This window comes from Ambystoma mexicanum, chromosome 10, assembly GCF_040938575.1.
Source record: "Ambystoma mexicanum isolate Mex_15411 chromosome 10, UKY_AmexF1_1, whole genome shotgun sequence".
Classification (NCBI taxonomy): Eukaryota; Metazoa; Chordata; class Amphibia; order Caudata; family Ambystomatidae; genus Ambystoma; species Ambystoma mexicanum.
This window is the reverse complement of record NC_090932.1, coordinates 1,470,021,604-1,470,047,623: the sequence shown is the minus strand read 5'-3', so window position 1 is coordinate 1,470,047,623 and position 26,020 is coordinate 1,470,021,604. Positions and strand designations below refer to the sequence as shown.

Genomic DNA, 26,020 nt, shown 5'->3' with positions numbered 1-26,020 from the left:
GAGAACGATTGAACTTGCGCTGTAGGTTTTTTTTCTCCTATGTACGGGGAAGGAATGTCCTGATGACTGAAGTAAGCGTCCCCGAAAAATACAATAAACTCCCCCAATGAGTCCATAACGATCACACCCCAGGAGGGAAAGAGACCAGGACCAAGTGCGAGTGAAGATAAAATGTAAAGTTTATCCAAGACCAAATAGGGCAAGCAGAGAACTCTGCAAACGCTGAGTGCTCTGCCAGACAATAGAAAGACATTCATATTTATCACAAAATAACCTCATCAATGAGATCCTCTATGGGGCACATATGTCGTTGGGCTTGGGTGGCATAAACTAAGCAATATACAATGTATAAGGGCTCTGCTCCAGGATTTGTGGAAAACCACATTGTGCCAGTGCGGGGTGCACGGATCCGCTGGGCTCTTCGTGGAGCGCAGGGTCGAGTGATGTCTTGAACTGCAACAATTTACCCTGCTTAACATTTGCCCTTGTGGCCACACATACTTCAACCGTCATCTATCTAGCTTAACACATAAGATATCTTACTAGCCATATGACCTGAACAATAAAAGTGAAACTACCTAGGTCCAGGTGGCAAATATATTCATGAGATTGTTGTCACACTCCGCAACCATTCCTTTGCATTTCTTAAGACCCTTATTTATTGCTTGTTATGAGAGAAATCTATTGCCACACAGTGGGACATGGGGCTGGGGTGATGCACTGCACGGGGCCTGTGATGTTACTTCAAAAGGCATTGAAGTGAGCGGCTAGTGGGCCATATTTCTTTAGCCATAATCTGAGGTTGCAAGGCAAGTACATGGTGCCATTTTAGGTCAGGGGGCTGGTGGGAGAGTGGATGCTTGATGCGGGCTCAGCGGAAGGGTCAGAGGTTTTCTATGTAAAAGGCGGCCTTCAGTCGCCAGCCCAGCGAGAGGGGAGGATGGCGGGGGCTGAGCACGCACCGCTGTAGGAGAGGGGAGGGAAGACCCTGTGGCTTGCTGCTGGTCTGCTTTACGGGGTTGCATACAAATCATTGGGATGTGAGGTACAACTAGGCCAGTGTGGTTGCAGGCACATTGAATAATATACAAGCTCTGAGTATAACATGGGACGTGCGTATGCATTCATCATGAGCATCATGTTACAAAATTAATTCTATCTACAATAGCCTTGTGGCTTTATCATTTTACATTACACACAGTTAGAAGCGTATGCTAGTTGAACATGTTTGCAAACATACATATATTGGAAAACCAGTGAGTATCTGGCTCGTGTACCTTGCATCATATCGAACATGTAAATTAATATATCATACATCAGTGTGAGTGTTTGGCAGAGAATAAGATTTGCCCAACAGTATGGGGCCTAGGCATATAACTAATAGCTTTGTGCACAGTAAAATAGGTATAGGGATTGTTTATATAGAATCGGCCCCTTCATGCACAACTACAGGGAGGATTTATAACCTTTACATTAGAGGGATTAGCGTTACGGGTGAACCAGAGTGGTACACAGGCATGGGGTATGTATCTGTTTCTTCAAAAGGAGAGCAAGGTTGGGGGTTATCCAGTGTATGTCATAAATGAGGGGTCTTCAAGGGGACAGGGCATGTTTGTGGAGGCATGGGGTATGTATCTGTTTCTTCAAAAGGAGAGCAAGGTTGGGGGTTATCCACAGTGTTATAAATGAGGGGTCTTCAAGGGGACAGGGCATGTTTGTGGAGGCATGGGGTATATCTGTTTCTTCAAAAGGAGAGCAAGGTTGGGGGTTATCCACAGTGTATGTCATAAATGAGGGGTCTTCAAGGGGACAGGGCATGTTTGTGGAGATTGTTTTTCTCTAGCCCAAGCTTCCTCCTGTCACTTGCAGGTCAGTGAAGGACTGCGGAAGGTGAAAGATGGCGTTTATCTTGTAGCTTGTTCGCGCCTAGTCTCCCGTGGGAACAGGCCTTCTGCAGGGACTCAGAGGGGAGGAGGGTGAGGGAGATGACTGGCTCGCTGTGCGCGATCTCGAGGGCAGAGCTACAGCTCTGCAGGCAACCTTTGTCCATGAGGCCTATGGTACCATGTACAAAATGGAGTCTGGTTGTGGTTACAAAATGGAGTCGGATCAGCTTTCTGGCCAAAGTGTGCATACATACGGGTCGTCCCGCATCCCTGGCCACAGGCATATGGGTGGCCGGTGGCCGAATCATAATCTGCACGTGGGTTGGAATGGAGGGGAGGGGGTCTCAAGGACCTGTCCTCCCATACAACGGACAACACAGTGGCCATGTACTACCTCCAACAAGAGAGGTATAGTCACCACCACTGTGCAGAGAGGCAATGCAACTCTGCTGGGCAATTCAAGAAGGAATCTCCCTAACTGGAGAGGAGAACACAGCGGCGGATGCTCTGAGCATGCAGTGCAGTCTCCCACAGGTGGGAACTAGCTCAGGAAGTCCTTCAAGAGAACTTTTCCCTTTGGGGAACCTTTAAGAGATATTCTGCTCCAGGGAATTTCCTCAGGAGCTCTAGGAGACTCGTTCGTGGTGGACTGGGAGTTTCCACTTTGTATGCATTTCCTCCAGTCACCGTCATTCCTCACGTGATCAGGAGGTTGAGAAAATTTGGCAAATCATGTGGTACCCAGACCTTCTGGACATGTCCATCTGCGATACGTCTTCCACAAATGGAGAGGACCTTCTCATGAGTAGGGTCGGGGTCTCCTTCCAGATTTCAAAACACTCGGCCTTCATGCGTGGTTTCTGAGAGGCTGATGTACAAGGATTGGGACCTCCCGGACGACTTAATGGAGATTTTGGGCCAGAAAGCCAGCAACAAAATGCTTATACCGCTGTCGCTGGAACATGTTCAGCAACTGGTGTAGGGTTAAGAATGTGGATCAATTTCAGTGCGATACACCTACAGTGTTATCTTTTCTATGTCACTTAGCAAATCTGGGGCTCCAGATCACCACAATAAAGGGTTTAGATTTTCAAACGCTCATCAGAGGAAACCTCATACTTTAAAATCCCTTTAATCATTCAGTTTCTTAAAGGTCTCACAAATGTGTTTACTCCCTACCTTTCCCAGGTCCCTTTTTGGGGATTTAAATCCTGCATTAAAATTCTTAACATGCATCCCTTTTGAACCCATGCATTCATGCCCATTAAGGATATTAACACTAAACTATTTTGCTAGTCACAATCGCATTAGCCGGCAAGGTGAGCGAATTGCAAGTACTGTCTTGTAAACCTCTCATACGGCCTTCTGTAAGGATAAGGGGATTCTTAAAGTAAGAACTCTAACTCTGTCTTCATTTAGCCCTTGTCGGTGCTAACTTTATCCTTAACAGGAATAGAGCATAAGAGTCCTGCCCCCTCAGTAACCCTTGGCTTAGCTGGTCGGAGCATGCCCACTTTAACACCTCGTGCAAGGAAAGCTTTCTTAAGTGCGTTGAATTATTTTTTTTCTTCCTCTTCTCAGTTGTTGGAGCAAAGTTAGGAAGATGAGACTCCTTAGGTGTTCTAGGTTCCCCTTATCTTTCGCTGCCTTTAACACTTTCTATCGCGGGCATCAGATCTTTATGATGAGCGACTGCCACATTTGAGTCCAGCCCCCTGTCTGAAGAGCATGCCTTGATCAGTAGCATTTTTCAACATATATGCAGTCTTCTACCTCCAATTTGAGCATCTCTGGAAGCCAAGTGGATGCAAAGGAAGTTGGGTCATTCCCCTCTGCTCCAGGTGGGAGACAATGACATTGATTTTGTTTTGCTCGAACAACGTTCTCTGGGTATTCAAATCTTTGTTCTTTAGCATTCTGCCCCTTAAGAGAAGCCTCCGCTTACTTTTCCCATCCGTTTAGCTAGTGGGGGCCACTGGGCGCACCTCTGGTCCAACTCTGTGGTTTTCTGCTCCAGAACAGAGGTTGCTGAGTCAGTTGTGCCAATTAGTTGCATTTGTCCTTGAGATGCAGTGTTTTTGTTTGTTTTGTTTTAAATACGCCCCAGTGCAGCCATTACAGGGTCCCTTGATGGAGAAGGCGGGCTGGACCTGTGTAGATGGTTTACCTGTTGTACCACGTGGCAGAAAGTTGCTATCTGCAACCCTTTCCTTAATTTTCCCTGTCACCATTGTATTACGTCAAAACTTTGCACGCATATGTACTTCTTGTTTAATGTTTTTAGAAGATGCTTCTGCCCTTGTGAACTTTTTGCCCATTAATATAGCAGAGATTCTGCTGTGACTAACAAGCAGATCATCCCAGTACTAAGCTGTCAGAGCCTGGACACTGAAGAATGATGGTCCTGTCTGGGAATAGTGGCAGCCTCCCATTGGGTGATCCACTGGAGGGAGGACTGGCTCTTGGAGATGACAAGTAATATGATCGCAGAAAGAAGTAGCTTGGGTGTGAGTTTGAATCTCAGAAAAGGTGTTTCACCAGATGCACTATATGGTTGGTGGGCTTTCTTGGAGGAATTCACACTGGCAAAGTGTTTTGTCAATGGTGATTTGTGCCTATCTATTGTAAATCAGAGTCCACACTGCCACTCTTTCAGTGTCTATGTGAAAATGCAAGTTGTCAGTGTTTCACTGGTATAAACCGCTGATGGTCCACTATACCAGTAGCAGAAGCCAAACCACCCTAGTTGAAATCCAAACTACTTTTAAACGTCTGCAAGTTCCTTGATGTCTTTTTCTGGAAATGTGCTTTTTTCATCACTGTGCTGCGTCCCTTGAGAGGGTTTTAGTTTTGCCGATGGAAAGACACTTGGGATAAAGTATTGTTCCTTGGCATACGCAGAAATGTTTACTTGGAGCAGGCTTATTGCCCCAAGGCACTTTTGTTTATACATTTCCCTGCACTCGCCTGCCACTGAGCCAGGAATCCATCATAGGCACGTCATTGTGTGGGTATGTGATTCCCCATTTTGGTCTTGCACTATGCCACAACTTCCGACAGGGAAGAGACTCATCAACTACACGCCGCCCTGCTCAGCAGCTGCAAGCAGGCTCCCATACAGCCACAGGGAGCCCATCACCTTCTGTGCGCCGTTTGCCAACAGGCCTGCAGATCTCCACCTGCATCGTAAATCAGCCTTCCGATGCACTGCACACACCAAGGGCCGACCACTCAGTCCATGCTTTCTCAGGCTTACCTGCAGCTACCTGGGCTCACCGGCAGAGTCTGTCCTCTCTTCTCTGGTTCTCCGCTCTCGAGGCTCCCTGCACCAATCCAACCCCAGAGTGAAGCCTTACATGGGTAACCTCCTTAAAGGACAGGGTAGTGATGAGAAATCCCATGTTTGGAGTACATTTCTAATGTTGCAAAGCTACCGGTCGGGAGCCACAGTTACGGCCATACGGTTTGGGCTCCACAGCGACACCATCTGCGTTGTATAGAATGGGAAATGGTGATGAGCGACAGAGTAGGAGTGGGGGGAAAAGCAAATCAGAGTGGCGGGAGCAAGTAATCAGTGTAAAACCAGGACGAGATGGAAAAAGAGCCAAATAAGACAGGAAAAAATTGATCGGTGAGTGTCTGAGGAGAAACAGAATAAAACAATACATTGGGAGTAAAAGGGGGGGGGGAATAAATCTGGACAGAGAACTGGTGAGTGGGTAAACTGGGGAGGATGGGTGATGCTGATATTAGAAAGACTGTGAGGTTAAAGAAATTCATAAGCAAGCAGAGAAAGCAGGTGCAGTTTGATAAAGGACAATAGATTGCATAGGGAAAGAAAAATGGAGACCGTAAAGGGACACAGGTAGCAAGCGAGAATGGCAAAAGGGAGAGTGGCAAAATAGCATGACATGAGGGGAGTGGGCAAACAAAGATATGTAGTATGAGAATTGTCTTGAAGGACAACAAGGTGGTCCCACCCTGACCGGTTTTCCTCTCAAGCCTAAAAGTGCATACTCCTACGTCCCATCACCTTTCCTCCATACTTATGGGACATATCTCCGTCCTGTGGGACGGGACCGGAGCACTTTTGTAAAAAGGCATCCAAATATTTTTCAAAAATGTGTCCCTCTTTCCTGCGCGGGGCCCGGCATGCAGTCGTAACGCCACCCACCTTGGCTCCACCCCGCGCATCGCCCATCAGTCCTTTTCTCTGCACGATCGGGCCGGACGCACTTGCATCCTCAGAAGATTTTCTTCCCTTTTTTTTCCCTCTCTGGCTCTCGCTAGCGTTTGTTTACTAGTGTCTGTCCTTTAAACTAGATTTTCCAGACTGTTCATCGTGTCACCGTCGCTTTGTGAGGGCGGACCCCCATCCTCTTTGTTTAGAGTGTTTGGGTCCGGAACACTGTTGGTACTCCTGTTTTTACTGCGACTCCCTTTCGGTCCGGGCACTTCACGTCGGTTGGAGCGGTGGGAGGTGGTGTTCGGACGGACTCCTCATTTTCAGGCGTTCGACGAGAAGAAAAAGCGCCCGGTAAATTCTTTAATTTTCAGAGCACCCCGGCCGGGGATACCTTCCCGGGTTCCTCTCGAGCCGGGAGGGGCGTTGATCGCTCTGTTACCGGGGTTCGCCCTGAGGTGCCTGTCGGGCCTAATAATTCTACTGGAGTTTTCTCCGAGGGTCTCCGTAAGGGGCCTGTGATCAGAGTACACTCTGAGGCCCCTCCTGTGGGGGCTGTGTAGACCCAGTTCTGAGTCGTGGGTTACCGGAGCTTGCTCTGAGGTCGCTCTTTCGGCTTTCCTCAAAAACAAACCCGGGGTATGCCCCGAGGTCTTGGCTGGCCTTGAGGTTACCGAACGGATGTTCGAGGCCCGTGCCGATAAGGCTTCTACCGGGCCTAGGTCCGAGGTCCCTCGTACAGAGGCTAAGGCTACCAACAGTTCTGAGGGGCCGGGCAAGGCCCTGTCGGTGGTTCCTTACGTTAAGGCTAAAATTAAGACCCCCTGATCCATCGACTGGGACCCCTGCCTCACTTCCTCACGTGCCGCAGTTCCCCTCAGATGAGGACAAAATGGCGCCCGTTCCTGCCACGACCACGGCGGCCATTTTAGGTACTACCCCTACAACTACACCATCGGCCCCTGGTGTAGGGTTCGGTCCTTCGGGTGAACCTAAGGTCCCTTGTGCGCATCCTTACCGGCCGGTTTATGATTGGAACCCCCGGATGCTGCTTCCGCACAATGTTTCGTTGCCCGCGGGGGCGGCTCTCTTGATTTATGTGGATACGTCGGTGGGGGGGCCGGTGTGGCACCCTTCCCCGGTGCGTACCTGGATTTGTCCACCTCATGGGGCCTCCTCAGGTTCCGAAACAATCTCCTGAGGACGCCTTTTTTGGTAAATTTCAAGCGCTTATGCGCACCGACCCCATGAGGGAATATTTCATGGGGCTTTTCAAGGAGATGTGTCCACCCGCGCCTCCGGCTCCACCGTCCCGTCGGTGGTTCCGCCTGTGCCACCATTGTCCCCAGTGGACAAGGCAATGCCTGACTCGGCTCAGCAGGAGCCGGACCTGTCAGATGGCCCTCAAGGCGATCAGGACAACGAGGACCTGCCCCGCTCTACCAGAGCTTTCCATGACCGGGTACTGGACATGATGAGCTTCTTAGATGTTCCGGTGCCCGAGGCACCTGCTCCGCAGGAGGGCGTGCTTTCTGGGGCGTTCACCTTGTCTCCTTTGGTTCGTACTGGCCTGTTCTTGCAGAAGGACGTTCTGGCCGAGGTCCGAAGAGTTTGGGAAAAGCCACACTCAGGACTTTTTGTCAATAAAAGATTGACGCGAGGTACAGCCTACATTCCTCGGAAGAAGTGGCTTTGTCTTGTCCGCCTCCCTCCTCCACAGTGGTGGCTGCGGCCACGTTGCATGCAATCCAGACCTGCAGCTTCCTCCTCGGCGACAGCAACTCAGGTCTTGGGGAAAGGAGGACAAGCTCCTGGACTCCCTAGGGAGGAAAATCTTTGCCAATTCGGCCTTGCAGCTCAGGCAGGGCAATGCAGAATTGATTTTGGCAGGAGTTAACATGCGGATGTGGAGAGGTCTTTTGAGGAGCACATTCCGGTCGAAGCTGGAGGATTTCAGAGGAGGCCTTTCCAATGCCAGGGTCTTGGCCCAGGATCTCCTGGAGGCTGCGGCTCATCACGTAGACACCTCGGCTCGGGGTCTGATGCTAGGGGTTGATACCTCGCGGCAAGCATGGCTATATGCCACTAAGTTCTCGAAGGAGGTGCAAGACGAGGTTCTGGACCTTCCATTTGATAATGAGCTTTTTCACTCTTCTACTGATGTAGAGCTCACCAAAACCAAAGACAGCACTCAGACGGCCAAATCATTGTCTGTTCTGGTTAAACCTCCCTTCAAGACTCCAAGGCCGTTGTTGCAAGGTCGACCTTCCTCTGGTTTTAGGGGCTTCCTCGACCGCAAAAATCGCAGAGTGGATACTCCTGTGGGGAATAACTGCCGTAGACAACAGCGTACACTGTATTTCTCCCGCTCCTCAGCCTCCTCATCAGGTTCAGGTGGCACGGCCACCGATAAACCTGCCAAATGAGGGTTTTCCACGCTCGCACGAGACCCCGGTGGGAGGACGCATTGCATGTCATTGGGAGGTGTGGCAGGCCATCACCAAAGACAGATGGGTCTTGTCAGTCGCTCGAGCAGGCTTCCGCTTAACTTTACCCCCTACTCCACCCATCAACCCTCCTTTTCAGCTGTCGGGCTCACCCTCCCTCAAGGCCGAGGTTCAGAAACTTCTGCACCTCAGAGCTGTGGAACCCGTTCTCCTTGGGGAGTGAGGGGAGGGCTTCTACTCCTGGCTGTTTACGGTGCCCAAACCCAACCAGGCTGGCCTGCGCACAATGCTAGACCTTTCCCAGTTCAATCTTTTCCTACCCCAAGATAAATTCAAGATCAAGATACGCTCTTCCTTGCAGATGGGCGATTGGCTCAGCGTTGTGGATCTTCAGGACGCGTACATGCATATCCTGATTGGAACCCACAAAGGAGATATCTCTGCTTCTCTTTGGGAGAGGAGCACTTCCAGTTTCGAGTGCTTACTTTGGCCTCAGCTCTTCGCCGCGTGTCTTCACAAAGATGTTGGTGATTGCGGCCTAACTTCATCTCCAGGCTATCATGAGTATCCGTATTTGGACGACTGACTCTTATGCCGGGGTGCGCCCCGAGGCCTTGGTGGGGCTTGGTGCTACCGAACGGATGTTCGAGGCCCACGCGAGTAAGGCGGTTACCGGACCTGGGTCCGAGGTCCCTCGTACAGAGGCTAAAGCTACCAACATTTCTGAGGGCCTGGCAAGGCCTTATCGGTGAAGGTTGTTTCTCACCGTTCCTGCTCTTGCAGCGACACCAGATCTTTTGAGGGGACAAAGGGAAATTCTTCTTTTACTGGCAGCACCGAGGTCCTTCCTGAGAAGGCTAATTTGGCAGTTGGTATGTCGCAGTAACATTCCAGGCCTCATAGTGCCGGCTCTGCCGAGGTTCCTTATGTTAAGGCCCCTGATCCATTGACTGGGACACCTGCCTCACTTCCTCACGTGCCGCAGTTCCCCTCAGATGATGACATGGCTCCCGTTCCCGCCACGACCGTGGCAGCCATTTTGAACACTACCCCCTACAGCTGCGCCATCGGCCTCAGGTGTAGGGCTGGTTTCTCAGCCTTGTGCGCATCCTTATCGGTCATTTTAAGACCGGAATGCTCGGATACCCCTTCCGCACAATGTTTTTGTTGCCTGCGGGGTGGGCACCTTTGGTTGATCTGTCCATCCAGATATAGGAGTGGGCCAAGCTTCATGGCCTCTAGCTGCTTGCAGTGCACATCCCGGGCCAGCTGAATGTCACAGCGGATGCGCTCAGCCGGCGGACAGTGGTCGGCTACGAGTGGGAGTTGAAGGCGGAAGTCCTCTCATGGACTTTCTTGCTTTGGTGCACACCGGAGGTGGACCTCTTCGCTACGGTGGTAAACAAGAAGCTTCCTCTGTATGCCTCCAGAGAGGGGCTGAGAGCCACCTCTCTGGGGGATGCTCTCAAGATTCCATGGCACAACATGAGCCTGCGCCTTCCCGCCTCTGCCTCTAGATCATCGAGCAATTGGGAAGCGAAAGAACTGTGAACTGTTCCCTTCTGCTCATGGCCCCGTGGTGGCCGGCCAGGTTTTGGTTCTCAGAACTTCAACACTTGTCGGTGTTTCCGCTGATCAGGTTACCAGTAACCCCAGATCTTCATCAAGGGGAACAGCAGATGTGGCACCCCTCCCCACAATCGCTCAGCTTGGCGGCATGGTGCCTGTGTTCAAGTCTTAGAGCATGTTAACTTGTCTACGGATAACATGCGTATTATCCAGGCAGCCAGGGAACACTCGACCAGATCCCAATACAGGAGTGAATGGATCAGGTTCTGTCGTTTGGAAAAGCAGTTGGATCCAAGGGTGGCTACGATTGACAGTGCTGTCCTTCGTGTCCTCCCTAGCAGAGTTGGATGTTTACGTTCTGTCATGCAGAACTTACCTTTCAGCGGTTTCCGCTTATCTTGCTATAGACCAGTGCTCTTATTCTCGGAGTAACCCAGTGGTTAAGAGGCTTTTTGCAGGCTTGACACGCCTCTACCCTCCGGTTCGTAGTCCGCACCCGCCTGGGGACCTAAATGTAGTCCTGTCGGCGCTGTACCATAAACACTTTGAGCCAATAGCTACGGTTGACCTCAAGTACGTGTCCTGGAAAGTGTCCTTTCTGGTAGCCGTTACGTCAGCGAAGAGGTGAGTGAGCTCCAGTCATTGTCGGTGGACCACCCTTTCTTGGTCTTTCACAAGGACAAGGTAGTCCTTCGGACGAGCCCTGCTTTCCTACTAAAGGTAGTGACCGAATTCCATCTGAATCAGTCGATTTCCCTTCCGGTCTTTTTTCCGAACCCTGCCTTGGAGGCGGAAAGGGTTCTACACTGCCTGGATGTCCGAAGAGCTCTTAAGTTCTACCTGGACAGGACTGCCGAGCTTCGGAGTGCTTCCCAACTGTTTGTGACCTTCGGTAAACCCCAGGCCAGGCCGGCGTCTAAGGCATCCATTTCCAGATGGATTGCTGCCTGTATCACGGAATCTTTCACCGTCCAAAAGCTGAAACCTCCTAAGGGTATCCATGCACATCGGGTGCGAGGCAAGGCAGCTGCGGTTGCTTTTCAGAAGTATGTTCCCTGGGAGTCCATCGCTAGAGCGGCTACTTGGGCCTCCCCATCTGCTTTCTGTAAGCATTACTGCCTCGATATGAGCTCTAGGGCTGACGCTCAGTTCGGCCAGGCTGTGCTGAAGAACCTGTTTCAGTAAGGGGTATTCTCCAGCATTGGATCTTTCATGGATTCACATGCTTAGAATATTCCCCGTCGCCAGACTGGGAACCCTCGGTAAGCTTATATAGCCTTTTCCTATCGGAAAACTTTCGACACTTTAGTGTCCCATCTACATCGTTTTGGGCTGCGCACGCATGCCCTACCAAGACGTAGCGGTATAAATGCCCCGCCCCTGCGGCTCCTTCCAGATTTCGACCGTCTCCAAAGTGGGAACACCTTGTGTATTTTTCTACTTGGTTAGGGTGCGCTCTTCTCCTGATGTCAGGAAAAGCACTTTTCCGCCCGTGCGCTACGTGCGGCCTAAAGGTCTACGAGGGGGATGCACATATGGCTGCATTTACTGTCTGCACCCTCACCACTCGGCTGACTTGTCGCATGGTTGAACAATGGAGCGCGGGCATACCCGCCTTCAGAGGTGGGCTCAGCACGCAGCAGCATCGAAATCTTCAGGGGCCCCGTGCCGCTCATTGTCATCGGAGCCCCCCGTGAAGAAACCTAGACCGGTGGGCAAGGAGTCGTCGGAAGGCCGCTCCAAGGACTCGGCGTCGAAAGGTGCGTCTTCGTCTTCGTCCTCATCCTCGACGAGAAAAGATAGACAAATCAAAATCCTCCTCAGGCGATCGTCATGGATCGACCTCGAGTCGAGAAAGAAAAACGCAGGTCGAGTTCAGAAAAGGCGGGAGCGACGCATAAACCTGCACAACCACCACCACCACCACCGTCGTCGATGGTTGGGCGGTCGTCGACGACTTCTCTGCCATTGACGCAGTTAACATCTACCGCACCTGCATTGCAGACGACGCCGACAGGACCAACTATGGCTTAGTCGACGGATATCCCTCAAAGGGCCTAGTGCCCAGAGGTCTACGATCCAGTTTTACCGGGGACACACCTACAGCAAGAGGCCTTGTCGGTGTCTTCGGGGGTTGAGGTCGGAAGGGTAGCTGCCCTGGCAGACCTGGGGTTACAACTTACCAAGCCTGTCTCCGAAAGCTGTCCGTGTTCTACCCCTCTGCTGAATCCACAATCGATTCTATCGTTGGAAGTCTTATCCACGCTGCAATCTCTGCTACGGACACTGGACGATAGACTGCCGCGAACATCCCTGGTCGGGTTGGTCGTCGACGACCCGGGCCCGTCTCGCCATCCTCCACCTGCAACCCACGCTGCAGGGCCTCCGGAAGCAAGCCTCTCGGTTCCACGCCGCGAGGAAGGGGAGCTGTTGGATTCGGAATCAGGCAGCAGGGCGTCGTCAATAGTCTCACTGTCCCCCTCCAGGGATCTGACCTGGGAGTCCGATGTGGAGTTGGAAACGCAGAGGAGCCTGGCTCAGCCGTCTCCCCCAGACTATATCGGGTCATTCCATAACATGATGGCTAAAGCCTGCAAGGAATTTGGGCTGGCACAAGAAGAGTAAAAGAGATTGCTTTCTTTTCGACCACATGGGTCAAAGGAGAAAGTCAGTGTTTTCAGTACCCATCCTAGAACACGTGTGGAAGGAAGGTCTGCAGACCATGCGTCACCCTTTCTCAGAGCCAGCGGTTAAAGGTCGTCTGGAAAAGAAATTCAAGGCCCCGGACTCTACTCCCAAGTGCCTTTCCTCACAACCGACACCTGACTCTGTGGTATTGGCGGCGAGAAAGGCGAGGGCTCAACACAAGTGTACGACCCCCCCTCCCCCCCCCCCCCCCCCCCCCCCCCCGGAAAGTGATGCTAGACGCCAAGATGCGTTCAGCAAGAAAGTTCTGACCGTAGGTGCTACCACGGTTAAGGCGGCCAATTCTCTTGCCATAGTCGCTAGATACGACAGGGAAATGTGGCACCGGCTGGCACCCATACTCGAACACCTTCGGATGAACATCGAAAACTGGCTATGTTGCTAGTCGGGGAAGGTGAGGAAGCTTCAAATCATGCAATTAACATCGCAGTAGATCTTGCAGAGTCGGGTTTCAAGCAGGTGAACGGTGTGGTCCTCCGACGGCAGGCGTGGCTGAAATGCACCAACTTCCGACCCGAGGTGCAGTACAAGATACTGGATATGCCTTTCGAAGGGGACCTCCTTTTTGGCGAGAAGGTCGACCAAGCCCTGAAGGGCATGAAGGAGGACTCGGACACTGCGCGTTCTTTGGGAGCTCTCCAGAGTGGTCAGGGTTCCCGATCTTTTCGTCCCTTCAGAGGAGCTTCGGGGAGCTCCAGGTTCTCTTCCAGGGACCGTTCCTTCGGTAGATCAACATATTCCTCTCAAGGATACAGACGAGCTTCACAAGCAGCAAGACCGCGCCGGGACTACCAAGCCCCTAAGAAAAGGGCAGGTTTCTCGTCGACGAGGGATAAGCAAACTAAGAGTCAGCAATGACGGGCATCGGAACGTTCTGGGGGGCAGAGTATCATGTTATATCAAGGAATGGGAGCTGATAACCACAGATCAATGGGTGTTGGACACTGTAGAATATGGACATTCCCTGCAGTTCAAAAGCAACCCTCCGCATATTCCACCGGTGCGTGTAGCTCATTCCCATCTGAGCATGTTGCTGCAGGAAGTAGCACTTGTGCTACAAAAAGAGGCTACAAAAAGAGGCTATAGAATAGGTCCAGTTGTCGCAAAGGGGTCAAGGGGTTTACTCCCGGTATTTGTGGTGAAAAAGCCGAATGGAAAATGGCGTCCCATCCTAGATCTGCGAGAACTGAACAAGTCGTTTATCGAGTTCAAGATGCTCACGCTCCAAGAGGTAATCGGGTCAGTTCAAAAAGGGGATTTTCTGGCGTCTCTGGACCTGCAGGACGCGTACTTTCACATACCGGTGTGTCCGCGACACAAGAAATACCTCTGGTTTGTGTTGGAACACAATCCCTACCAGTTCAAAGTTCTCCCTTTTGGACTAAAATCTTCCCCCAGAATGTTCACCAAATGCCTGGCTCCGGTGGCAGCCTGGCTGAGGAGGCAGGGCCACCATGTATACCCGTATCTCGACGACTGGTTGGTGAGGGGATCTTCCCCGTCGACGCACGACAGTCTACAGGACACATTGAACCTATTGGAACGATTGGGGTTTGCGATAAACTTTGACAAATCCTCATTAACGCCGTCCAGAAGCTTGCTGTTTCTGGGTGCCCAGTTCGACACCCAGCTGGGATTAGTAAAACCATCCCTCGACAGGATCACCAGGCTCAGTCGTTTGGCAGGCCAGCTGAAGATCAATTCCAGGTTGTCGGTGAGAAAATATACGTCAATCCTGGGAGCTATGGCGTCCTGCATTCATCTAGTGCCCAACTGTTTCCTTTTCATGAGGCCAGTTCAACAGTTTTTGGCAGATCATTGGACGCAGCCTCAGAGCCTTTGGTCAGACAAGTTGACCGTCGACGACGTCAAGCTCATGTCAACCCTACGGTGGTGGAGCAATCGTCGGAATATTTCCAAGGGAGTGCCTCTACAAGAACCGGAATTCCAGGTCACAGTGGTGACGGACTCGTCCCTAACCGGCTGGGGAACGCATATGGGCACTCTGCAGACACAAGGCCGCTGGTCTCAAAGAATCTCTCCTACACCAACATTCTGGAATTGAGAGCAGTCCACTGGGCCCTGAGAGCGTTCCTGCCTCCCATCAGGGGATACAGTGAGAGTTCTGACGGACAATAACACGACAATGTTTTATTTACGAAAGCAAGGCGGTACGCGGTCCAGGACCCTCCATCGAGGCTCCAGTGTGGCACTGGGCGCTGAAGCACGATGTATCCATCATAGCCCATCTGCCAGGAGTGAAAAACGAGCAGGCGGACTCGCTCAGCAGAAAGATGGACCAGATTCACGAGTGGGAAATAAACGATCATTTGGCGAAGGTCTTCCAGAAATGGGGACAACCGACACTGGACCTCTTTGCCACGAAGGCAAACAAGAAGTGCAAAATGTACGCCAGCAGATGGCCACAGGAAAATTCAGTGGGAGAAGATTTTTCCTTCCCGTGGACGGACAAGTTCCTCTATGCCTTCCCTCCGTTTCCCCTGATACGGAGGACTCTGCAGTGGATACGCAGGTACAGGTGCCGAGTCATCCTGTTAGCGCCATGTTGGCCGAGGCAACCATGGTTTTCCGGCCTCCTTAATCTGTCGGCGGACCACCCGATAACGTTCCCAAAAGAGCCCAACCTCTTGTCCTGGAACGAAGGAACGGTGTGGCATCACAACCCAAACAGTCTCAACCTCACGGCTTGGCTCCTGACTTTCCGGCGTTTGGGGCCTTGACCATTCCATCGGACTGTCGAAAAATATTACAGGCTGCATGGGCCCCGTCCACCAACAAGTCTTACAGGTGTAAGTGGAAAAGATTCTGTGTGGTGCCAAGGGCAGGCGGAAGTGGAACCTCTGAGTTACTCCGGAACAGATCCTCCCGTATCTGTTGCATTTGGTGAGGAGTGGCTTGTCCTTTTCATCTCTAAAGGTTCACCTGGCGGCCATCTCTAGGCTCACAAGAAGGAGGAACTCTGCACCTTTGTTTAGTGACAGATTAGTTAAACATTTCATGAGAGGTTTGTTTGGGACGTTTCCCCCGATTAAGCGTTTTCCACCAAAGTGGAGCTTTTACTTGGTACTTGCAGGTTTGATGAAATCACCTTTGGAGCCAATGGCCACGGCGTCCATGAAGTTTCTATCTTGGAAAGTGGCTTTTCTAATAGCCATAACGTCGGCTAGACGAATCTCAGAGTTACAAACATTGGTCATGGACCCTCCATATGTCAGATTCTTCAAGGACAAGGTGATCTTGTCGACGAGTCCTCGTTTCATCCCGAAAGTTCCTACGAATTTTCATAAACACTCTTCCATGGTCCTACCCACCTTCTTTGCAACGCCATCGGCGGCGGAAAAGGTTCTGCATACCCTCTGTCAAGAGGGCACTAAAATTCTACCTGCATCGTACCCAGCAACTTCGATCGACACAGCAGCTCTTCATTGCGTATGGCCCTTCAGCAAAGGGGAAAGCAATTTCGAAACAAGGTCTGGCTCGATGGGTCTCGTCGACGATTGCTTTCTGTCACTCGAAAGCGGGAAAGCCGCTGCATTATGGGCGGGGATCCCGCTGGCAGCCATTTACAGAGCAGCAGCATGGTCAGTGCCCCATACATTCACCCGCCACTACTGCTTAGAACGACAGCATGCGGACGAAGTTTAAATGGGCTGAGCAGTCTTGCGGCATCTTTCATAAGGTAAGCCCCTTCTCTTTGAGAGGGTTCTATGCTGGTTGGATATATATATTTCTGAGGCTTGTGGAATCTGCTTAGATCACATGCTGTGCATAGGCCGACATCTAGTGGAAGCTGCGGAGTATTAGTTTGTTTTTCGAAACTTGAAAATGGGCGTCGACACAGGCGTGCCAGTAATACTATCCCTAGTGTGACGTCCACTGTACCCAAGATCCCTCACGCGTCTAGGATCCTCAGATTGTTTTTTTCCGCCATACTGGTCGGAAGCATCTTGCGGAGTCCCCTGGCCTTAGCCATACTTTTGCTAATGATTGAAGTTAAAATCATTTATTGACATCCTTCCCCACCCCAACGTCGACCCTCGACGACGGCTGGAGAAGACATTGACCGTCGGCTGCTGCACGACGGATCTGGGCCTCGGAAGGCCGCTGGCCTCAGCCCGGGCCTAGTAGGCCGCTGGCCTCGGCCCTGCAAGTAGGGAGAGTGGGGGGGTGGTACATACTCTTCACTCTTGGTATATAGGTACAGCTTATATTCCTACACTTACCAGCCCGCTGCCTCAAGGTGCGTATGGAGGGTACCCCTTTCCAATTCTGCCCCAAGTGCAACCGCAAATACCCTTGGGTCGACAGGCACGCCACGTGCAATCTCTGCTTGCCGAGGGACCACCCCGAAGCGAACTGCAGAGCGTGTAGTAGGTTTAAGCCTAAGACACTTAAGGACCGTTCGACAAAGCGTTGGGCCCACCACGCCAGGCAGGCGGCCATGGCAGCGGAGGGCACCTTCAGCGATGGCAGCGACGCCGTACTTTCGGACAGCGAGGGCATTACGTCGTTGAAAGACTGCCGAGCGCAGGTCCCCGACCTCGGAAGGTTGTCCGGCAGGGCGGCTATGGGGAAGACCCCCGGCGACGCAAGCGCTACACACCCTACACACACAAAGCACACTAAGTCCAACCGAACCTCGACGACGTCGACTTCTCGGAAAGAGGCACAGATAGAACGGTCCGACTCGGTGTCCTCTGGGCGCTCTCGATTGAGATCGCCTCATGACGCAAGGCAATCATCCACTCTTGCCAAGAGTGCCTCGCTCCCTAGATTAACGGAAGTTCGATCGTCGGAAGACGAAGACGACTTCCATCCCCAGGCTGCGCTCCAGGAGACCGAGGCCGCAGTCAACACCAGCGAGGCCCCACGCTCGAAACACAGACACCTCTCCCGACCCTCGACGCCAGGCGTCGAAAGTCTCTGGGGCCTCCAAGGGGCAGGGAAAACATTTTTCCACGCACGGGGAGGGGGGGGGGAAACAGCGGAAAGCACAGCCTTCCACTCCTAGGCAGACAGACAAACACAAATCTACTGGGACATCAACATCCAGCAAGGGTACCCTTGTTAAGTCCTCTAAGTTGCCTACTAAAGTCATACCCTGTTCCAAAGAATGGTCCAGTGAAGACAGACAGGGTCATGTCAAGGATGTCTTCCTTAGCTGATTTTTATGACAAAAACCCAGAACATTTCCTTTTGTATGACCCTCAAGGGGCCATACCCTCAGGCTCCTCTGATCCTATCCCCCTAAGTAAAAAGGCCCGGTTCGAAAGACCTGAACCCTTAGAGGTGCAGCATTATTCTACTCCATACTCTACTCCACACCCCAGATACCAAGGACAGCCTTTCCCTGAAAGGGACCAGGAGTCTGAAATTATGGAGGAACAAACCGGGACTGAATACTATGCGGATGATGAGGACCTGGAGGAGATAGAAGATGAGCAGGAAATTTACAGAGTAGATTCCCCGGTAGAGAGCGAAGCCCCAGTTACCGACTCGCCAGTTGATAACCAGCCCCTCCTTAATGAAGTTCTCGCTCGCGCAGCAGAACATTTTCACATCGACACCCACGGTGTACAGGAGGAAAGGGACTTTGCAGAAGAGTTGGTGGGAGAGAGGAGGCCGGTCGCTCAGACCATCCCTATCCTTAAATCCATCCAACGAAGAATAGATCCATCCCTGGTGAATCCTAACCTCACCAGAGCCTTCAACCCCAGAGTTGAAAAACTTTTTCGGGCAGCCCAGTCTGACCCTCTTTATATAAGAGGACATCTTAAACCAGACTCCCTAGTGGTTACCAACACTCGGAAGAGGGCTGGGACACCCTTATCGTCGTCAGAAGCTCCTCCCGACAAGGAGAGCAAAAAACTGTACGGGTTTGGCAGGAAGGTAGCCTCAACGTCCGCCTACCAAGCAAGGATTGCAAACTCCACCACCCTGTTGGCAAGTTACAACTGCCATCAATGGGAAGAGGTCGCGGCGCTCATAGCCTCTGCTCCTGAACCGTTAAAGGGCCACTTGGCTCGGATCTCGGCAGAAGGGAGAGCCGTGTCTGGTTGCATATTAAAAGCAACTTTCGACGCTGCGGACAACGCAGGAAGATTGATAGCAGAAGGTACTGTTATCAAGAGACATGCGTGGTTACGGCAGTCGGGGTTCAAAACAGAAACCCAGGCTTCATTAATAGACAAGCCGGTGGAACCCGATCTATTGTTTGGGAAAGCGGTCGAAGACGCACTTAAAAATGCCAAGGACGAATACGAGACTCTCAAATCCCTTGGCCAGCTTACCAACAAACCCCCTAACCAGAGGGGGAACAGTAATTTTCGTCGCCCACGCGGCCAAAATTCACAAAGAGGCAACTATGCCCAAGGACAGGGTACACAATGGAACAACCAGCAGTCTACCCAGAGTTACGGCAGGGGTAACAAGAAAGGTCGTGGCAGAGGCAGCCCCAACAAGGGAGGTGGCACGCCTCCACCAAAGCAGTGACGCTCAGTTCAGGGTCCCTTCTCACGCAACCCCAGTAGGGGGACGCATTTCCAACTTCACCCAGGCTTGGGAAGGGATCACCTCAGACAGATGGGTGCTGTCAACAGTGTCCACAGGATATTGTATAGAATTACTGCAGCGTCCCCGGAACCACCCTCCACGACAAAGAATACACTCCTTAGAACATCAGAAGATCCTTCTCGAGGAGATCGCCATTCTGCTAGAAAAGGACGCGATAGAACTCGTCCCAGGACACCAGGTAAACAAGGGTATCTATTCAACTTACTTCCTTGTGCCAAAGAAAGATTTGACAATGCGCCCAGTATTGGACTTACGGCCTGCCAACAAGTATGTCAAGCCCCAAAAATTCCGTATGACCACGCTACAAGAGGTAATCCCCCTCCTAAAAAAGGATCACATGGCAACCTTGGATATGAAAGATGCTTATTTTCATATTTCCATGTTCCCAGCGCACAGAAAATACTTGCGCTTCAAGGTGGACAGCCGCCAATACCAATTCAAGGTACTGCCCTTCGGGATAGCTTCAGCACCAAGGGTATTCACCAAGGTACTGGCGGTGGCAGCTGCACACCTACGCAGGGAGGCAATCCCAGTGTACCCTTATCTGGACGACTGGCTCATAACGGGGGAAACCCCAGGAATTTGCAGGTCAAACATTCAGAGGACTATCGACCTCCTCGAATTAGGCTTCTCTATCAACGAGAAGAAGTCAAGTCTGGTGCCAAGCACCTCAAAACAGTTCCTAGGAGCAATCCTAGATACTCAGAAAGGGTTGACCTTCCCTTCGGAAGAGAGAATTCGGAATATACTACTGCAAATCCCACCTTATCAGTCAGGTCAACAAATAACGGTACGCAAAGCAATGCAGTTACTGGGCATGATGGCGTTATGCATTTACCAGGTCCCCCAGGCGCGTCTGCGTCCCATGCAGGAATGGTTGGCGAAACAGTGGTCTCAGGCAAGTGGTCAGTGGGACAATCTAGTGGTCGTTTCGCCAACACTCGTACAGAGCTTACACTGGTGGACAAGAGAGAATCTCGCAAAGGGAAAACCCTTTTACGATCCCGAAGTACAGGCAGTGGTGACTACAGATGCATGCCTGACTGGGTGGGGAGCTCACCATCTCCACCACACAGCTCAGGGTCTCTGGTCTCACTCAGTAGCCAAGAACCACATCAACCTGCTAGAGCTTCTGGCAGTATTCCGAGCGCTTCGGGCGTTCAAGCCCCATCTGCTAAACTTGTCGGTGCAGATCCAGACGGACAGCACGACAGCCATGTTCTATCTGAACAAACAAGGAGGGACTCGTTCGCCAAATCTGTCCAAGCTTGCCCAGAAAATCTGGATATGGGCACTCAGACGGAACATCTTCCTGTCATCACAACATGTTCCAGGGGAGCTCAATTCCCTAGCGGATGCCCTAAGCAGAGACTCCCTCCCAGAAGAACACGAATGGGTCCTTAAGAGATATCGTAGAAGATCTCTTCTCTCAGTGGGGTTTCCCCACTATAGACCTATTCGCCACAAGCGAAAACAAACAATGCCCAAGATTTGCATCCAGGTCCCCCCAGCCAGACTCCCAAGGGAACGCCCTGTGGATGAACTGCTCAGGGATGTTTGCGTACGCTTTTCCACCAACTCCTCTCATCAGGAAGGTGGTGTACAAGATGAACAAGGAATCGATGACGCTCATCCTAGTTGCTCCCATGTGGGCGAGACAACCATGGTTTCCACACCTACGCAGGATGGAGGTGTGCGAACCCATCAAACTCCCAGCCTGGTACAACCTACTGTCCCAGCAGCAAGGTCAAACAGTGCACCAGGAACCCAACTCAATGAACCTGGCAGCATGGCTCCTGAGGTCATAGAGTTTGGGCATCTCAAATTACCACAGAGGTGTATGGATATCCTAAAAGAATCCAGGAAACCAAACACAAGGCACTGTTACTTTGACAAGTGGAAGAGATTTGTTATTTGGTGCCAGAATAAACAGATCAACCCAGTCGATTGCACTCCTTCCAACGTTGTAACATACATGCTCCACCTGCTGGACGCAGGTTTGGTATTTAACTCTCTGAAGGTACACCTGGCAGCCCTCTCGGCTTACACCACATCCCATAACAAAGTATCGTGGTGGAAAGTACCAGTAGTTAAAGCCTTCATGGAAGGAGTAAAGAGACTTCACCCTCCTATTTCGAACCCACCGCCAGGATGGGACCTCAATGTGGTGCTAGCTAAGCTCATGGGCCCCCCTTTCGAACCCATGCATAAAAGTAGTCTTAAACACCTGACTTATAAAACGGCCTTCTTAGTAGCCATTACCTCTATAAGAAGGGTCAGTGAAATTCAGGCTCTGTCAGTGCAGGATCCTTTCTTTACTATCCACAAAGACAAACTGGTTTTACGCACACACCCTAGGTTCTCACCTAAATTTATATCTAAGTTCCATGTAAACCAGTCCATCGAGCTTCCGGCTTTCTTCCAGAACCCGCAAAGCTCAGCTGAGGTGAAACTACACACCCTTGATGTGCGTAGGGCGGTCCTCTACTATGTAAATAAAACCAGACCGATAAGGAAAACAGATCAACTGTTTGTCTCCGTAGCTACAGGCAGAGAGGGGGATCGCGTCTCTAAAGGCGCGATCTCGAAGTGGATTATCAACTGTATACAGCTGTTACTCTTTCTGGAAAAACTCTGCCTTTTACGCCAAGGGCCCATTCTACTAGAGGCATTGGGGCCACTCTGGCTTTCATTGCAAATGTTCCCCTTGACACCATTTGCAAAGCAGCTACTTGGAGCTCTATTCACACCTTTACTCAGCATTACTGCATTGACACTCATTCCAAGACAGATACACAAGTGGGACAAGCGGTTCTAAGACACCTGTTTGCTCATGACCCTTCTCACATCCCACCTCCTTCTTCTGGTACTGCTCGCTAATCTATGCACAGCATGTGATCTAAGCAGATTCCACAAGCCTCAGAAGGGATACATTACTCACCGTAATCGTATTTCTGATGCTTGTATCTGCTTAGATTCACATGCGACCCACCCTTCCTCCCCTCCGAGAGAAGGCGCATGATTGCTTGTAGTCTTACCTTTCTGTCTATCTGCTTGGATTATCTGTACTCACGCTACTCCTCATGCTTCCTCATGTCAGAAAAAATACAATCTGAGGATCCTAGACGCGTGAGGGATCTTGGGTACAGTGGACGTCACACTAGGGATAGTATTACTGGCACGCCTGTGTCGACGCCCATTTTCGAGTTTCGAAAAACAAACTAATACTCCGCAGCTTCCACTAGATGTCGGCCTATGCACAGCATGTGAATCTAAGCAGATACAAGCATCAGAAATACGATTACGGTGAGTAATGTATCCCATATATATATTCTGATGGTTGGTAATCTGCTTAGAATCACATGCTGTGCATAGGTCTGACATCCAGTGGTCACTGCGGAGTATTGCATTTTGTTTTTCATAGTCGAAAAGGGGACGTCGACAAGGCGTGTCTGTAACACTATCCCTATAGTGACGTGCGTTGTACCCACAATCCCTCACGCGTCGAGGTCCCTCAGATTGTTTTTTTCCGCCCAGCCTACTGGTCGCCTTTATGCGGAGCTCCTCGAGAGACATTGCCAAATAGTTTCTTCGACCCTTGGTCGTTTGTTATTAAGATTGATAACGTAGATCACTCCCTCGACACAGAGCCGTTCCTCCGCCGAGCAAGATCTTTGACGGAAGGACGAGCGGAGGGGATCCTTCGGGCCGAACACGTGGCCTGGCCTGGCCTCGCCAGTCATACACAGTAGGGAGAGTGGGGTTTTGTGGTCTTTCTTCAAGAATGCCTTTCTCTTTCCCCTCCCTCTCTTTTGAGGTCGTAGTCACACTTATTACCCTTAGCTATGGAGAGGACGCCATTTAGGTTTTGCCCGCTTTGCAAGGGTAAATATACCTGGAAGGATGAGCACAAACTGTGCAACCGTGCTTACCCCTCGATCACCAGGAGGACGGCTGTGCGGCCTGTAAATTACTAAAGCCCAAATCTCTAAAAGACCGCAGGGTCAAAAGGTGGGCGGCCTACGCCATGTCTAGGCCTGAATCCTCGCCCGCTGCCGCCGAGTGTGACGAGGACAGTGACTACACGGCCCCCGTAACGGAGGTTGTAGACCTCTCAAAGGAGCGCTCACGCTCCTCGTCGTCCGGCCCCGACATGCCCGGCTCATGCCCAGTTTATGGGGACGTACACCCCGGCGACAAGGATGCACACGGGGAAAACACCAAAGCACATACCCCCCGGCACGCATTCGTCGAAGACAGCCATAGCGCCAACGGGGACGCCGGGCCCACCGGCGTCTTTCGACCGTAAGGGTAGTCAGCCCTCCCCGCCACCGCTTCCGCGACAGGCAACTGGGCATTCTAAAAAATAAGGGCGCTAACACCAAAACCTCCGGCGACGCGCATCGTGAGAGCGCTCACATTGCCACCAAGGACTCGACGTTACATAGTGCGACAGCGACCGATCCCGCGGAAGAGAATGATCGCCGAGAGCCTCACGCGCATAGCATCTAAGGATGGCCAGAGACGTACGGCGGGTGAAACGCCGAAAACCGCGCACAATGCCAAAGATACGCCGAAAGCGCCGGAAAACAGATCAGGCCAGTTCCCGACGCCGACAGAAGGCCCTAGCCAGCAAGAAGGCTACTCAGAAGGAGAAGGCTCACTTTCTTCGACGTTATGGGACAGAACCTGACAATTACAGGAGGAAGAAACTCCTTTGTCTTTCCCAGACCGTCCTGGCCGACCTCAGTGGACCTTTGAAAGATTCCAGACCTGTATAAACAAACTAGACAGGTTCATGTCCATCCCAGAAGACAGGGTGCCCAAGAGACCAAGGGAGGCCCCCCTGGAGAGTCCAAGGGCTAAATACCAGAAGTTTTATAACCCCACACAGGAGGACATATACTCTTATAATCCCACTGAGGAAGACCCCTTCTTCCAGGAGGAAGATGAGTTCACCTATGTTGAGGACCAACAAGAAGAGGAAGGTTTTCACGAGGAAACTAACCTAGGTGAGGAGGGATTCCAGGAAGACACAGGCGAGGGCGACCCAAATCCCTGGCAGTCACCGGCTAGGTCGACTGACACAGGCAGTAGCAGTATAGTCATCGGGTCTACTGAAACTACACTAGTCAGGAACCCTTTGCCTGTCGATGATCAACCCACCTTCAATGCACTGCTGAAGAAGGCAGCAGGACATTTCGAAATCGAAACTGGGGAGATCACCCCAGACACTGATTTTTGTGGAGAGGATTATCAAAGAAACCCCCCCCCCCCCCCCCACTAGCGAGATTATACCCATCCTTGCCTCAGTTAAGAGACATATTACACCTTCTCTTTCCACTCCTGCATTGGTGAGAGGGGTCAATCCGAGGATTGAGAAACTGTTCTCTCCCTCTCAATCAGACCCATTATATATTAAGGGTCACTCAATCCTGGACTCCCTGGTTGTGACCAACACCAGGAAAAGGGCCGGTGTCCCACTATCTACCAGCGAGGCACCCCCAGATAAAGAGGGGGCAGAAGCTTTATGCCCTAGCCAAGAGAATCACCACCTCTGCAGCATTCTCTACCGGAATCGCCAATAATAACACACTATTGGCAAGTTACGCCGATGCTCAATGGGCTATGCTCAAACAGGACATCGAAGAAGTTCCCGAACCCCTAAGGACTCGTTTACTGGCTACAGTTAACGAGAGCTCTCTGGTCAATCAAAGCATCGTCAAGAATACCCTCTATGCAGCAGAGACGGCTGGCCGCACTTTGGTACAAGGAATTTTACTGAAGCGTCACGTCTGGCTTCGCAATTCCGGTTTTAAGGCGGAAACACAAGCGTCCCTTATTAATAAACCCATAGAGGAGTCCAACCTCTTTGGGAGAGCAGTGGATGACGCGCTGGAGAACGCGAAGAAAGAATTTGATACAATAAAGACCTTAGACCAATTTCAAAACCCCCTAACAGGCGGGGATTTGGTAATAAGTGCTTTTTTCGTGGACAACACCAGCAACAAAACCAACAGTATTCTGCCAGCAACTACCAGGGTAATAGCAGCCAGTACAATCAGAGGGGTCAACGCCGTGGCAAGGGAAGAGCCTGGGGTTCCACCCCCAGAGGCTCCCAAGCCAACACCACCAAGTGACGCGAAGATTTGCGTCCCCTCCCATGCAACGCCGGTCGGGGGCCGGTTAACATCCTTCCTTCCAGCATGGGAGGGAATAACATCAGACCGCTGGGTACTTTCCACTGTAGCCCGCGGCTACTGTATAGAGTTCAACAGTTCCCCAACATAAAGACCCCCGAGGGGACGCCGCATGACACCAGAACACCTCGCCATCCTTCTCCAAGAAATGGACCAACTGCTGGAAAAAGGAGCCATAGAGGTCGTGTCTCTATCTCAGGTAATGGAAGGTATTTATTCAGTGTACTTCCTTGTACCCAAAAAGGATCTAACCATGCGCCCTGTATTAGATCTGTTTGTCAAACCCCAAAAGTTTTGTATGGTGACCTTACAGGAAGTGATCCCACTGCTATCACAGGGAGATTACATGACAACACTGGACATGAAAGATGCATACTTTCATATTTTAATGTTGCCAGCGCACACAATACCTCAGGTTCATGATAGAGGGCAAAC

At 51.4% G+C, this 26,020-nt stretch overlaps 1 protein-coding gene across 3 annotated transcripts in view; it reads left to right on the top strand.

Moving 5' to 3' along the window:
• The window catches only part of ATP2A2 (ATPase sarcoplasmic/endoplasmic reticulum Ca2+ transporting 2), a 554,378-nt gene that overhangs the window by 198,883 nt on the left and 329,475 nt on the right, over positions 1–26,020 (top strand). The gene's annotated exons all lie outside the window — the stretch shown is intronic.